Source organism: Propithecus coquereli, unplaced genomic scaffold (assembly GCF_000956105.1).
Source record: "Propithecus coquereli isolate 6110/MARCELLA unplaced genomic scaffold, Pcoq_1.0 Scaffold40, whole genome shotgun sequence".
Taxonomy (NCBI): Eukaryota; Metazoa; Chordata; class Mammalia; order Primates; family Indriidae; genus Propithecus; species Propithecus coquereli.
The window spans coordinates 4055808-4067325 of NW_012149730.1; the positions used below are offsets into that span (position 1 = coordinate 4055808).

An 11518-nucleotide genomic window follows, 5' to 3' on the forward strand; every position below is an offset into this window, starting at 1 on the left:
TTTATTCAAGCTGTAGCTAAAAACCCTATTATTTTCATCCTTAAAGGGATGAAAACCCTAAAAAGTGAGATGTTCTTGGCCAATGGTAAGAAAATGGATCACATACTTTCCCGATGCAGGCATTAACTTCCTGTCAAGTGACATGTCTTAGATTAATGTGGGACATCAAGCATGATTGTATAAGAGGACAGATTTGCAAATTAAGACATTGTAATCTGTGCTGTCAGAATTCAAACCAGTCCACCAAGCTGCTATTGATTTGCCAAAACCAAAAAATGAGACCATCATGAACATTATGTGTGTATGTAAGTATGTGTGTGTGATTGTACCCCCCACAAATATAACCACTTCCTGATTATATGCTCATATTTAGTATATTTTCATCCCAACAGTTAATAGGAAAAGACCATGAAATATAAGGCAACCCCAAATACACAAAATGTCTGATAATGCCTGAGAAGGCTATCTACACAGGGGTTAAAGAAAAATGAAGGCAAGCACTTAAAAAAAATCACACTGAAATTTCTAATGATACCACAATGCAACAGCTGTTAACAAACTCATACTGATACCAATCAAGAACAGTAGTTCCCAAACGGACAATAGAGGCCAGGGATGAGGCTAAATATTCTACAATCCTATAGGAGAGCCTTCGCAACAAAGAAATATCTGGCCCAAAATGTCAGTAGTGCTGAGGTTGAGGAACCCTGTTCTAGAAATATTGAAAAGCAAAGCAGATGAAGTATATTTATATACTTAAAGTAGATTTATTTAGAAAAGAGAAAGAGGTGAATATAAAAGTACCTATATTATACAAAATAAATAAAAGTACCTGTGACATGTATATCTGGCTATCTCTCAAGAATATTGCCCTAGAAATATTTTTACTTACTACCTGTGATGGCTAATTTTAATGTGTCAAATTGACTGGCACAGGATACCCAGATAGTTGGTCAAACATTATTCTGGGTGTTTCTGTGAGAGTGTTTTTGGACGAGATTAGCATTTAAATTGGTGCCCTCCACAATGTGGGTGGGCCTTACCCTGTCAGTTGAAGGCTGAATAGAACAAAAGGATGAATCTCCCCCTACAACCCCGCCCTAGGGAATTCTGCCTTCTAACTGAAACGTCAGCTCTTCCTGGTTCTGTGGCAGCCTCTTGGCCTTCAGACTTGAACTGGGACATCAGCTCTGCAGATTTAGTCTCCATAATCCTGTGAGCCAATTCCTTAATTTTTTTATACCTGTGCGTGTGTGTGTACACATATATATACACATACACACACAGACACACACACACATATATACATATATATAATCACATAATCTCCTATTGGTTGTTTCTCTGGAGACCCCTACCTGTGAAGCCCTTTTAGCTTGGGATTTTAGTTAGTTTGGTTTTGTTGTTTTATAAAAAGCCTAAGAAACGCTGTTCTTATTGGTTCATTACTACAATGACCCTTTTTCTAGACATTATCTACGTAGTATGATCCTACCCAATGTTGGAACAAATACCTGAAACATAATTGATATTTTATAGGCCAACCCTATACATATAATCTAATCTCATAGCCTGTTACTGCCTTTTAAACCCAAGCTCTTGACCATGTTTATTTAGTAAAACAAACAGTAGATGATGGTGGGACGTGTTTGCTGCCGTCTTCTCAAGGCTGTCTGATAGCAGCAGCCATACCAATCACCATCTCCAAGTCAGAATCCAACAGCATGCTGAAAATTTCCCACTGATATTTTACTTGTTTTCCAATTTTGCAAGTGGGAAGCTTTGACTCTGAATTGAAAACTTCATAGTATAAGTATTTGCATGTGTTTTGTATTCTTCTAAACTAGGTACATTTGCCAAAGTCACTGCCACCTTTGATACAAAAATAGTCCAGCATAGCTTCTCTGCCTAATGTTAATAAATAAAAAGGGATGATTATCAATCTTACATGCTGCCTTATTTTAAAAATTCTAATTCCACATCCTAAATGTCAGTTTTTAAATAAGTAATTATTAAGTATTAACAGCATAAAGGAAATAATGTTAGTGGATTTCTAACAAGTGAAAACACTCAAAACCAGACCTAATACCATATTGCAGTGTTGAACATGTAATTGATTATCTTCCTCTTCCTTTTTCTTGCCTCATTTGTGTTACTCCAAAGCATGCACTTGGGAGAGGTTAGGAGGAGATGTTTTTAATCTACATTTTCTACTAGAATCTTTCGTATGGGTGAAAAGAAATTGGAAGCTGCTGAGATTAGACATCTGTGTTCTGCAATTCCCTGTTTGCTTCTCCCTTCCTCATTATCACACATAGCAAAGTTAGCTGTAAGCTGAGAGCATTTCTCAACTTAGTTTATATTCATGTTAGGCAACAGCCACATTTGAAAAAAAGCTGACAGCCCTAACTTTTATTTTTTGTATTAATCTCCAAGGCTTTAGGCAAGTTCCTAAAGAAAAATCCATTTTCCCCTCTTCAAGAAGGGCTTGCCTTGAATTAGTCACCAGATCCCACAAATAGCCCATCATGACTGCTTCCTAGTGTCACCAGATGTTGGTTTTTGCAGACCTTGCTGGAGACTATTCCTCCTAGGCATGGCATTGAGCACAACAGGCTTTTTGAGCATAAATAAAATATACTTTTAGCAATGACTGAAGAGAGCTGAGCTCCTGAATATCAGGTCTGGTTAAGGAATAATTTCTGGGAAGCAGAAAGACTTTTCAACTTCAAAGGAGCATTCATGTAATTCTTCATTTAACATTACCATCATGTGGTATTACTATGAGCAGGAATGTTCTAAATGTCCCCCAAAGTATATCTGAGTCACCTGCAGAACCAAAATGGAGCGTCACCTGTCCAGATTGCCAGACAACACTGCCCTGAAGCAGCAGGAATTGCCCGCCCACCGGCTACACTTCTCAGCCAAGTCCCCTTTATCTTTTTTGCCACAGGAGTATTCTGCCTTTGCATGGGTATTATCCTTCTACTGTCTGCAAAGAGCACCCAGGAAATAGAGGTTTGTTCCATCTTACGTTTTTATGCAGTTTCTAAGACTTCAGCTTTGGCACTCTAAGTAAAAGTGGTCAGTTTGAGAACACAGCCCCTCAAAAAGGAACTAGGCAGGACTGGAACATCCCTCTTTCAGCTGGCAAGCGCAGATGAAACAAGAGCCCATGTGTGGTGGCTTTATTCATTCCTACTCCCTCTTAAGCACAATCACCCTCACACCGATCAGCTCAGCCATATTTGTGTACAGGGAACTGGCAAAGTTAGAAGCTTTTTAGACTGGCAGAGAAGTGAGCAAACAATCAATAGAGGCAGGAGACGGAGAGGCAAATGACTACCAGAGGCCCATGAATCAGACTGATAAAAACAGTGAAGAGCCAAAGACACAGGTCTTCAGTTTTGCCCCACTTTCAAGCATTATGTCTTTCCCGTTGGAATAAACCCCCTCTGAGATCTAGGAAAGGCAAAAGCCCAAGTCTTTCTGGCAACTTAAAGATGCTTAGCAAAATCAACCAAGTTCTACTCAGAGTGAGAAAAGCTGATGCTAAGGGCACACCACTCAGACATAAGCCCTTTGCCAACTTGATTAACAAGCAGTTGGAGGATGGCAATCCCAGAAGCTGGTCTGGAGAGGGGAGACAAGAGCTGGTCTAAGGCTGGATTGGCCATGCTCATATTCAGTCTAATGAATTAAGTACATGTTTCATCCAGCTCCGCTCTGAGCACATCTCTAGACACCCCAGACCACATGTCCTCCACTCTGAAAGTAACCACAGAAAGCTGATCTAGTCCCTCTCCCCACATGGCTACTGGCAAAATTATGATGAAGGCCAAGTCTGTCAACATTGATTTAACATTTATGAGTGTTCAAAGGTGCCTAAGGGTTCTGTTGGGCACGCACATAAGTGAGATGAATAAGAGTTGATTCCTGCCCTCAACAAACTAATGATAGAGTAGGTAAAATAGTACATTGTAAGAGCAGAGAGCTTGGCCAGGGCTGGCTGCTCACCACCCCCAACCCCTTCCTTGCACATTGCCCAGTACGTGATAGGCAAACCCTTATTGAAAGAATGAATTAGGGCAGATAGTGTGGATTTCAAAGAGAGACATGTCATTCAGGCACTACTCTTCCTCCCAAGGCACACTGCTCTATTGCCTCTCCATTTATAGTTTCTACTCCCAGTTCCCAGCACCCAGCACCTAATCTCTCCAGGAAGTGCCCCTAAATCCCTTTGAGACCTCCAGTGTGATATGTAAACCCCCACCAGGCCCCACCATATGGCAGATGCAAAATGGCAGGAGGAGGAACTGAAACTTGCCTTGCTGAAGGGGAGAGCAAAGTAATGGGCTTACAAGGTTGAGTTCATTTCCACAAACAGTTCATCCAATATACTTTTTTATTTTCTGATTCATCAACCTCTTTCTGGTTCTTCGTCCCTTCCCATGTCATCCGTGCTTCCTCCCTTCCAGTTACCTGTCTCGCCCATTGTGGAGTACAGCCTTCATTGTGGCATGAGAGGGTGACCTCACTCCATCCCTGGGTATTGGCTAAGGCCACTCTGCAAACTACTATAACTGAATGCTTTTATCTCATGGAGTCTATGGATATTTTCCAACTGACTTTTTTTTTTAGTTGCTTCAGCTAGGATTGCTTCTAATCCTTTACTTTTATATGAGACAACCAGAAACCACCCAGAGAGAATAATTTCCTTTGCACGTGGAAGTGTTTCATTACATTGGGTAATAAGATAAAGTGCACACTCCAGGCCAGTGTGATCAAGCACAGACCTACTAGAAAAGAGTTCTGAGTTGGTCTTTCCTCTTCTCACTCAGCCCTGGGGCACAAGGAAGTGCCCTCGCTGCAGTTCACTTTGAACATGAATGATAATTCCTCCCTCTCCAAAAATCTGTGAAGTACAGACTATGATCTTTGCTCCATTTTATAGCTATAGATTTACAAGTCCACTTGAGCAGCAAATTGAGAATGATGTTATTAAGCAGACAGCAGATCAGGGATATGTTTTCCTCATCAAAATTTTAGAGCTAGAAAGCAACATAGAAATCATCTACTCAAAAATTATGTGATAGTGAAACATTTTTTCTAATTCTACATTGACAGAACTCACAACAAGAATTCATGATACAGAGTGTAAACAACTACAGTGACCTCACAGATCAATTAATTGCTCTGAACTGATGCTGATGAACAAAATGTGGGCTCTGAAGGTTCAGTATTTAACTCAAGGTCGGAGACTGGCTGAACTAGAGCCCCAGCTTCCTCACAGTTCAGTGTGTTCTCTCTCCATTAGGACACAGCCCTGTTCTTTAATCCTTTTTATACATTGAATTGCAGTCTACAAACAGAAAAGGCATAAATATTTTCAAAATAATAGCTCAAGCCTTGTTGTGTATTTAAAGAATGATTTAACTAAATATAAGCATCTAAGTACCACGAAGTGTAGCCTTTTCACTAATCTTTAATTTAGTGTTGCCACTTTACCTTTGGGCTTCAGAACCCTCATGACTTTATGAGGACCTGAAATTCCTTCTTTCTTGTTAGTCTTCTCTCCCAAAGAATCCTAAATCCTATTGGCACTTTACCAAAGAAAGTGCTGCTCCCTTGCTTCCCTGCTCAGCACGCCCATAATCTTCTAATTACTCCTCAACGCAATGAGGGCAAGAAGCAGTGGCCCAGGACAGCCCAGGCCCCTGACAAGCATTCTTGCAGATAAGGCAGCTGCCCTGCCCTGAGCCCGACTCCCAGAACCCCTATTAACTCCTCCTCCAGCTGCCTCTGCACAGAACTGGAATGCCTCAGCCAGAGCTCACGGGAGGCGCCCAAGTGGGACAAACTATCCTCTTTTACAAGAGTCTATTTTTCACAGAATTTAACTTTTAAAAAACAGTGCAATAACATTTTAAAACCAGAACTATTCCACATACGTCAATAATACATTTTGGAAACGCTTCTTTTTCTGTGTTTGGTGATTTTTAATAACTTCCTCTGGATGCCATGTAGAATAATTCATTAGTATAAATATTTTCCATACAATAGAATGGAAAAGTAGTGAAGTGCCTTCCCCATAAAATCGATTAGACTCAGGCTGTAAGCCCAGTTGTGCTGAGTCATTGACTAATGCCTTCCTGGTGACACCTCTTTGTGATTGAGGGGCAAGGCTTCATCACACCAGGTTATATAAGTATGCAGGAGAAACGCTGAACTCTGGGCCTGTGGCAAAATGCTGCCAGGTCGCCAAATAAAAGACCATAGGAAGGCCCACCCTTCCTGAGCACCCAGAAAAGCCTACCCTGCAGAGTGGGCTGCCCTCTTCACATCCCAGAAACTGCCACGCCCTGACCCAGACAGGCTGAAGACTTTGGTAGACTCCGGACTTGAATTTTAAGACATGTAGTTATGCAACATAACTTTTTAATTACTAATTGTTTTTTTTCCCCTGCCTGACAGATTAATTACACAAAAATGTGCAAATTGTGCAAAAATACAGGAAAATGCCTTTAATTTTGACAAAGAATGCACCTGTTCTATTCCCTTTTCCCTTACAAAGAAAATGAAGGTAAGTGAAATTCAGGAGACTTCAATTGACTTTATTGTGATCTACTCCTATGTAACACTTGGTAGTAAGTTCACAATATCCATCAAATGCTTCCCCAAACTGAAAATATGAAAAATAAAGCGAGGTGAGGGTGGTGAATCCTACAAATTGTTGAGTTCATGCTCCCCTCTTCCCCTTTTTGGGGTATTATTATTCTCCTGTTTCTTTGTTTCAAAGCTGCAAGATTCTTTATGTATCCAACTTTGTAATATAAATCTTATCAATCAAGCAGGTTTTACTCCAAATGTCAGCGCAGGAAGGGACTGTAGAGATCGTTGAACTTAACCACTTATTTTATAGTGAGAAAATTAATGGGCTGAGAGGTTAAGTGATTTGGCCAAGGTCACACACCTGGTGGGACCCTCCTTGGATTCCCTGCAAGTCATTCTACATATGCAATTGCCTAATCCCTAAGGAGACTCAGCCTGGCCACCAGACACTGTCAGAAATGCCAAAGAATGATTAAGATAAGTCCCTACTCTCGGGCTGATTAAAGTCTCATGTTAGTCAAGTCCTCTGAGAAGCAGATGCCAAGACAGGGTTAGACATCCATGAGATTTGTTGGGGGAAACCTGTGAGGGAAAATGGAGAGGGAGCAGGAGGCAGCTGGGAGAGTTGTCAGACCACAAAACAGCTCTGACCCTTGGGAAGCAGAGGGACAGAGGGAAGGAAGGTGGGGAGGAAGGCAGGAGGGAAGAAGTAAGGAGTATTTTTTTAGGAGATGATGATGAGTCTCGTTGGGACCGGCTGAGTCTGAGGTGGAAGCAGGGCCTTGAGGTAGGTGCTCAGTGGGCAGTCCAAGAGAAAGCCTGCCTGTGCCTAGATTCGCCCCATGCAGAGTCATTTAAGAAGGGGAAGGTGGGGTACTGGGCCAGTGTGGAAGATGCTGAGCGGGGAGAGGTACAAAGTCCAGAGGACAGAACAGGACCTTGAAGTACATTTGAGGAGTTAAAGGAAATACATTTTTCATTAAGTCTTGACTACCCGCTAAGACTATGGAGGCTATGAAAAGGCTCCTCTCAGATCTACTACAGGGAGTATTATTGAGGTATGGTCCCAACTGCTGCATTGTAAAATCACCATGTGTTTGCACCAAGGCCGTGCTTCCCATGGCCACGCCAGCCAGTGGCTGGGCACAGCAGGGACACTGAGGTAGGCTCCTTCCTGGGAGGGGGGATTCCTTTGATGGGTGTCTGTGGAGACTTCCCATCAGCCTTGCTGACACTTTAAGAATGCATTGCACTCTAAGACCTTCCTTCCTCCTTCCCTCCCTTCCCCCTTTTTCTACACTCCCGTCCTAACTTCCTTTCTTCTTTCCTTCCTCCTTCCCTCCTCCTTTCTTGAGGGCTCAGAATGCTTAAATTTTTGAAGAAAAAAGTCCAAATGATCAAACCTTAAAGGGCTTCAATTCCCATCTGTCTGTGTCCTTCGAACCCTGACAGCAAATGAAGTGTTACCAGCTGCTAACCATTCCTTTCAGGCAAAGACTTCTCATAAAAACCCAACCAAACTACTCAGGGCGATCACAGGGCCTTCAGCTCACCGGTTACCGCACATTACACGCGCTGGAACCTAGGCGATGAATCCACACGAGATTATCTTAAAGGAACCTGCACAAAGTGCCACTGAATTTAAAGGGAAGAAAGACCGTAAAGTGAACTGTGCCTCCAGGAGTAATCAAAAAGATGATGATCTTGGAGGCCTTGTTAAGCTAAATCTTGGACAAAGAGTCATTTAAAAGAAGTTATTAAAACACTCCAGTCCCTAGTGTGGCAAGTGTTCTGCCTGTTTATTTTGTCATTTATGTGAACATGTAACTCTGGTTAAGTAGAATTCTCTTTTTAGCTTCCAAGAAATGGTATGGTAAATTCCATTCTGTGGACTTCATATTTTCTACAGTCATGGGTCAACAATAGAGGTTCCCTCTTTGGGTGAGGAAATGGCTTGTTTGCCTTCACACCAATGCTCTCTGGCTTATGCTGCAGCCTGCCTCTTTGTCATGGGCCAGCATCTCCCTTCGTCAGTGTTCCAGAGATTATTCTCCTACAAGTGACACAGCTCTTCAGCCTTTCTTGTTTTCTGTAACTGGCCACATTTGCCATGACTTTTCTTCCCAGCTTATTGAGGGTACCAGCTCCTGTTTTCCATACTCGTCCTCTTTAAGGTCCTCTAGGTGCTGTTAGTAAAATCTATGGATATAGGTGGTTAAATCCATGTGGCTATTTCCATATGTGCTGTTAGTAAAATCTGTATTGAGTCTGCCTAGAGAATTTCCAGGGCTTTGGTATGTCACCAAAAAGGTAGAACCATGATGGTAGCTTTGAACTGGGCAGCCTCACATGGCAACATATGTGAAAGGCATCTCTCTCATGGCAACAAGGCTATTTATTGCTAGGGTGAAAATCACCTTCTTTCTTTTGGGTCAGTGAATTATTCCATCTTTTTACCCATAATAAATGGTTCACCATTTCTTGAGCAAGTGTTATGTGCCAGGTACTGTGTTAGATCCTACAGATAAAAAGACAAAAACACTTGGAGCCTGACTGCAAGGAGCTTCTGGTCTAATGCCTTTTATGTGCCCAGTATGCACATGCACCTAAATATACTCAATGGCTCCAATTTCAAACTATGCTTCACAGATTTGTTTTGAAATCACACAAATTTTAGTGTCTACCACAACCCCTAGGCAATGGATTTTTCCATTATTTCTGGGAAATGACAGTATTAAAAAACCAAATTTTATGTATTGGAAATACAGACTCTGGTTATGAAAAATTTTTAAGGCAAAAACACAGTAACCCCTACAAAAATGTTAAAAATAGATTATTTAGTTATTTCAATAATTCTATAAATATTTCCTAACACTGATTTTTTATCATTTTTTTGTTTCTATTAATATTCCCCCAAAGAAACTTTCAGTTCCTATTAATTTTTTCTGTACTACTATTCATTTTAAAAATTCCTGTCCATGTTTATTAACATTCCAACTAATTTTCCTTACTCTCCTTTCTTTCTCCCGCAGGGTAATATTTATATGTATTACAAATTGCATGGCTTCTATCAGAACCTCTATTGATATATTCAATCCGGAAGTTACAGGCAACTGGTAGGCAAAGATGTAAAAGTAAGGCCTTATTTAATTTGGTATAATATTCTTGTTCTTTTTTTTTAAACCAGGTGGATCTTCCAGTTTAAAAGAGGGGATGGATCATGCCATGATTCTGAGTTTCGATAAATTCAAAAGCTAAGGTTTTACAAAACAGAAGTGCTCATTTCATTCTTGCATAAATTGAAGGGGTTGAATATTCAGGATAACTGTTACCCGAGAAGGAGCACTTTCCCTCTGTAGAAGAGTAATGTGAATTTTGGAGGGCGGACGGGATCCGGCGCGGTCAGGGCGGAGTGACCGCAGACAGTAATGTGAATTTTGTCCAACTAAATGGTTATCTTTTCATAGTAACCTTAAGTGGCTGGTCTTAGTCTTACTCACTCTATATTTACCATTGTCCTTCCGATATTTGGGGACTTTGGTCCAGCCTACTTGAAGGAAATTGGGCTCTATTTGATTGAATAAAAGCATTTGGTTTAACTGAATACCTTTTCAGAAATAGGATTACAAATTTTTACTCTTGGTAGATGATATTCAACCTGCTATCAAGAAAAGCTAGAAAGGAAATCTTTTCCATACTGACATTATTATATGAAAGTGATAACCAAATGATTTTTAGCAACCACTCTTTTAAAAACGTATTCTGCGCCTATAATCCTAGCAATCTGGGAGGCTGAGGTGGGTGGATCGTTTGAGCTCAGGAGTTCGAGACCAGCCTGAGCAAGAGCGAGACCCCGTCTCTACTAAAAATAGAAATAAATTAGCTGGACAACTAAAAATATATATAGAAAAAATTAGCCAGGCATGGTGGCGCATGCCTGTAGTCCCAGCTACTCAAGAGGCTGAGGCAGGAGAATCGCTTGAGCCCAGGAGTTTGTGGTTGCTGTGAACTAGCCTGATGCCATGGCACTCTAGCCCGGGCAACAGAGTGAGACTCTGTCTCAAAACAAAAAATAAAATAAAAATAAAAATGTATTCTGGTAGCTGCATGGATGGATTCCCCATGATAAGTCATCAAGCCGTAGACTCAAGATTTATGTGCTTTTCTGAATATAGGTTATACTTCAATGAAAAGAGGTTAAAGATGTATTCCAGGCCAGGCACAGTGGCTTATGCCTGTAATCCTAGCACTTTGGGAGGCCCAGGCAGGAGGATTGCTTGAGGCCAGGAGTTTGAGGTTGCAGAAAGCTATGGTGATACCACTGTACTCTAGCCCAGGCAACACAGCAAGACCCTGTCCCCCCCACTTGGCCCCCCCAAAAATGTATTCCAATGTAGGCTTAAGTGTGATATATACCATAGCAAGCAAGGTAAAGTTTCTTGTCTGCAAAAATGTAGACATTTTTGGTATGGTATGTATTGTTAATGAGGAAAAAACACACATAGACACATATAGACATACATACATTATCTCCAAAATACAAAAATTTCTTAGTCTAAGTGAGTCAGAAGCCTGGGAAAAACAGGTAGCAGTCTGTAATTTTGGTCCATATCAATAAATCAGTGTGGATTGATTTATGTTGCCAGTGTTTTCACTTTTAACATTGTAAGAGAGTTCACCAAAAGCACTAATCATTGCTATATCATCTTGCATCCAGGCTGTTGAGGGCTGTGCTCCATTCAAAATGTCCCACAATGAGACCCCCATCTTTCCTTGTGGTACTATCGCCAACAGCATATTCAATGGTAGGTGACTTTTCCTATCTCCCTGATGCACCCTTTCATAACTGTATAACAACCTAAATGTCCAGAAGATAGCTTCTGCTCCTGAGTGGCAGGTTTTTTTG

The 11518-nt window shown here is 41.1% G+C and overlaps 1 pseudogene; it reads left to right on the forward strand.

Annotated features, from left to right (window-relative positions):
* Positions 1-2842: 2842 nt before the first annotated feature.
* LOC105817173 overlaps positions 2843-11518 on the forward strand; it is a 33509-nt pseudogene continuing 24833 nt past the window's right edge.